This window comes from Peromyscus maniculatus, chromosome 9 (genome assembly GCF_049852395.1).
Source record: "Peromyscus maniculatus bairdii isolate BWxNUB_F1_BW_parent chromosome 9, HU_Pman_BW_mat_3.1, whole genome shotgun sequence".
Taxonomy (NCBI): Eukaryota; Metazoa; Chordata; class Mammalia; order Rodentia; family Cricetidae; genus Peromyscus; species Peromyscus maniculatus.
In genome coordinates, this window is record NC_134860.1 from 86,915,955 (window position 1) to 86,921,286 (window position 5,332).

At 35.8% G+C, this 5,332-nt stretch overlaps 1 non-coding gene across 1 annotated transcript; it reads left to right on the forward strand.

Annotated features, from left to right (window-relative positions):
- Positions 1-2,453: 2,453 nt before the first annotated feature.
- Positions 2,454-2,559, forward strand: LOC121832510 (U6 spliceosomal RNA). The gene has a single exon (XR_006076153.1). It is a non-coding gene; the product is annotated as a U6 spliceosomal RNA (small nuclear RNA).
- The last annotated feature ends 2,773 nt before the right edge of the window (positions 2,560-5,332 follow it).

Sequence of the window (5,332 nt, forward strand, 5' to 3'; positions counted from 1 at the left end):
AACCTATTTCAAAAGTGAGCAGATGAAAACTATCAATAATGCAACTGTATGCCAGTTATCAGTTACCAGTTATCAATTTCTATGAGTTATTACAAGAGTTATCAAAAAGAATGGGAAGAGTTAACACCAGGCTCTCAGCAATGAGGTAACAAAGAAAGAAAATTTTTATTTTGAAATCACCATATTCTTAATGTCAGAGGTGGAGTCACCAGGAAAACCAAATTAGCTTATTGTGGCTGAAGGCTGTAATATTTCATGCTGCTTACATGAGCTTACCTTGTATTGTAGAAATTAGACTTTCATTGATCTGAAACCTATATTTTATTTCAATGAAAATTTGGGCATTCAAACATCTAATACAGCATGGTTTTCTTCCTAAGTTGGCTCGGTGACAGTTACCAGAAGAAATATGGCCATGTTTTTAAATAGCTTTCTGATGCTGAGCTGACCTCTGGTATTGAATGTCCCATGTTTCCTTTCAATGTGAAGCAAGGTTTGTGCATTTTCAAAAACTGACAATGTCACAAAGGAACTAAAGAATAGTTATTCTCTGAACCTTGAAAGTGACTTTTGTGTGGCATGCAGGAAAATAGGGTGAGCATTTACCCTGTGGAACATTTCAGTGTTCCAGCACAAAGCTGGGGTATAAAGTAGCCTTTTTTTTTTCCCCGAGAATTTCAGGTAAGTTAAATCCATATGCACTCTTAGAAAAGACATTTTATTATAACAAGAAAAATGTGTTGATCTAGAGTGGAGTGATTAGGCCATTTGTCAAAAAGAGTTACTGTTTCTGATAGCATTTACAGGTCACACAGACTTTTCAAATCTCAATAGGGGTAAGCTTACTCAAATGAAACTTCTCCAGCTGAACTGGTGCAACTGATTAAGAGCAAAGAATGAAGTACTCTGTGAAATATTTTATACCCTTACATTCATAAACTAAAGGATTGGAATGGAATTTTAAACGATTATTATATTCACTGCAAAGTTTTGAAAATAAATACAGAAAGTTACTGATTTTCTCAAATACTATGTGTTATGCTACAGCTTTGGACATATTTTATTATCAAACTAATACCACGATATAAGAACTATCCAACAATAATATGAACATTCTCATTAAATGTCATTAAAATTTGAAAACTCAATTCTATTCAGACTTAATATTGTATATATGTCTTTTGGCATTGAATTAATACATGTCTGTTTTTCAACATACATATGTTGAAAATAAACCAAATTTAATTAATATTAAACACTAATAACCTCTTATAAAATATATTTTTATATGACAAAGATGACTTTAAATGTCTATATTTTAAGGTACTATATATCTGTAGTAATTAAAGGATTGTGTATATATTTACACACACATACTATATCTCAGTATTTTTTTGATCTCGCCTTTATTATGAAACTTTTTTCATTATCATTCTATGTTAATTTTCTAAGTTAGAATGTCCAAGCAAACAAAAACTTGATGGTTGAAAAACAACATGCCAGAAACCCCATTCAAGAACTGAGGAATCTGGATGCAGAGATCCATGGCTAGGCCCCGGGTGGAGCTCCGGGAGTCCAATTAGTGAGAAAGAGGAGGGTTTATATGAGTGAGAATTGTTGAAACCAAGGTTGGATAAAGCATAGGGAAAAATAGCCAAACGAATGGAAACACATGATCTATGAACCAAAGGCTGAGGGGTCCCCAACTGGATCAGGCCCTCTAAATAGATCTCTGAAGTATTCGAAGGCCACCTGGCCAAACATCCCAATTGTCATGCTAGAAACCCCATCCAATGACTGAGGGAACCCGATTCAGAGACCCATGGTCAGGCCCCTGGTGGAGCTCCAGGAGTCCAATTGGTGAGAAAGAGGAGGGTTTGTATGAGCAAGAATTGTTGAGACCAAGGTTGGAAAAAGCACAGGGACAAATATACCGAAAGGAAACACATGAACTATGAACCAATAGCTGAGGAGCCCCCAACTGGATCAGGCCCTCCGGATAAATAAGACAGTTGATTAGCTTGATCTGCTTGGGAGGCATCCAGACAGTGGGACCGGGTCCTGTCCTCAGTGCATGAACTGGCAGTTTGGAACCTGGAGCTTATACAGGGACACTTGGCTCAGCCTGGGAGGAGGGGACTGGACCTGCCTAGACTGAATCTACCAGGTAGAACTCAATCCTCGGGGGAATCTTTGCCCTGGAGGAGATGGGAATGGGGGGTGGGCTGGGGGGAAGGTGGAGGTGGGGTGTGTGTGGTGGGTGGGAGGGGGGAGAACAAGGGAATCCGTGGCTGATATGTAAAATTAAGTTTAATAAATAAATTTAAAAAATGAAAAAAAACAACAACATTGTTCCATCAATTAATGTATAGGAACTACAGTGATGAATATATTTCAATTATAAATTTAGGGAACATTTAGAAACTGAAATTAACTTCTTCCCTGCTAGAAAAGTGTCACTTCAGCAGCACATATACTAAAATTGTAACAATACAGATAAGATTAGCATGCCCCCAGTGGAAGAATGGCACACAAATTTATGAAGCATTCATATTTTTAAAAATAACTAGGAAATTTAGTACCAAAATTATTCTCTTTGTTCAACAAAAATTTAGGCTAAGATTTACTTATACCAGTGGCACTTTTAGAAAATTTTAATTTTAATAACTTAATAATTTGCAATACATTTAAAATACCTCATATGTATGCTTATATTTATTTATTACAATTAATTTAATGTATTTCTTCTTTGAAATGTACTGATTTGCAATCAAGATGTGACTGTAAACAAATTTTAAATCAAGCAAAAACAAATCTTTGTGTCTTTTACCATCTAAAACTTCTCTGGTGATTTTTTTTTCTTTTCTAATTACTTTAAGTCTAGTTTGAAGGCTTAAATGTACATTATATATGTAACACAGACTATCTGAAAAACAGATTTAGTTTTGTGAGTAATGAATTAATTAAAAAATCATAAAATAGTATATTGTGAAAATTTTCCTAAATATTAAGTTTATCTTACATTGAAATATAAAGAAAAACAAAGATTATTTGATTTAAAAGTTATTTGGAAGCTAAAGTATGTTATACCTCATAAGAGTTTCTATACACCATAAAATAATAGCTATATGTCCCAGAATGTATGTTAGTGGTAAATATATTGCAAAACAATGATTTTCCTACTGTAGTATCATAGGAATAGAAAACTCTTATACATGGCATCATATTTTACACAGATTTGTCTCCTAAAAAATCTTGATTCATGAGCTACTCATGGGAAGAGACTATGCCTGTCAGATAGCAGACATACAGTAATAATTGCTTAAATGAATGCAATAGACAAAGCCAAACATGATATAAAGAATATTGATGCCATTAGGAATATGGATTAGAGTCATGTCAAGAAGTTTCAAAAGTCAGGGGTCTTTTCCCAGATGTTCGGTTTTATTTTTATAATGGGGCAGTGACATTGAAATGACATGAAGTGTCAAGGCTCCAGACATTAATTGGGTAATTGGAGATATTCTCAATTCATTTTAAGTAATTTATTCCTCGAGCTTTTCTGTTAATGTTATGAAATCCATCAGTGCTATTCATCCAACATCTTCAGGCCTTGCCTTAGATGGCTTTAAAAGAATTGTCTTCTAATAGCTCCTACGAAAGTTAGAGTTTTCAATATGTGATGTTTCTGGCCAATGAATTGTGAGTGAAGCAAATTTATTATTTGTCAGAAGTGTCAAATGGTAGGTTTATCATATTTTATTTTTCCCTATCCTTGTGGTTTTACTTAGGATTTTTAAGTAAAGGGACTAATCTGGTATTTTTGGTTGATGGCTTGTTTGGTTTTGTTGTTGTTGTTTTTTTTCCATCATGTAGTGAGAGCAATATTACACTTCTACTGTTAATTCTGTTGTATTTTGGATCTCTTTGTTATTGAAAAAAATATTCTCAATGACAGCACACTGTAAGAAATTGAACTGAAAACTAAGATGTGTGACATTAATCGTAAGATTATTTTCAAAGACCACATCCATCAGGAGTTGTGGGAAATATGTATGGAATTCTCAAGTGAACCATATTTATAAAAATAATTAATAATACCATTCTAATTAAAATTTATATGTGCAACAATTTACCATATCTATGTATTGCAATGAGTGAAAATGTAATTGCTGTAATCTTGACAACTGAGAAACAAATTAAGAATATACCCCTTTTGTACAGACCCAAATAAATACAATATGTGTCTATTTGTTTCTCTCATTTAGCTATTCAGCAATGCTTCCTAATAATTCCTTAAATCCAAGTGCTTAGTATGGATTATAAACATCAACATCTCTATACACATATTTTCAGGGCTCTTGATTTTTTGAAACTTAGCATTCCTTTGTTAGAAATATTTTTTCTTAAAATTAATCATGGACTTGTAGTCTTTCTCAATTATAAAATCAATGCCATAAATTATTTAACAATCTGACACAAAGCTTGGTTTTCTTATTTTTTAAATTATTTCCTTAAGTTTTGATTTGTGGATAGGTATAGTTTGAAAGACACAGGGATCGCCCAGCAATGGAGAAATGGATGAGATCTACATGAGCAAACTGGGGGTGAGGAGAGGTAATGGAGGGCAAGGAATGGGGGAAAGAGAGCTTAGGGGAGCTAGATCAGGAACAGAATGGAAGAACAATGAAAGAGATACCATGACAAGTGAAGACACCATGGGAATAGGAAGAAGTAGAGTGCTAGGGAGGTCCCCAGGAATCCGCAAAGATAACTCCACCATAGCCTACTGGCAATGGTCGAGAGGGTGCCTGAGATGACCTACTCAGGTGATCTGATGGCTAAATACCTTAACTGTCATGATAGCACCCTCATCTAGTGACTGGTGGAAGCAGATGTAGAGATCCACGGTCGGGTTCCAGGCAGAGCTCCAGGAGTTCAATCTACGAGAGAGAGGAGGGATTCTATGAGCAAGAGATATCGAGAACATGACTAGAAAAATGCAGAGACAACTAAACAAACTAGTGGAACTGGATCAGGCCCTCTGGATAAGTGAGACAGTTGTTTAGCTTGAACTGTTTAGGAGGCCCCCAGGCAGTGAGACTGGGACCTGTCCCTAGTGCATGAGTTGGGTTTTTGGAACCTAGTGCCTATGGTGAGACACTTTTCACAGCCTTGGTGCAGGAAGGAGGGGCTTGGACCTGCCTCAACTGAATGTACCAGGATCTGCTGACTCCCCATGGGAGACCTTGCCTTGGAGGAGGTGGGAATGAGGTGTGGGTTGTGGGAGAAAGCTGGGGGTTGGGAGGAAGGAGGACAAGGGAATCTATTG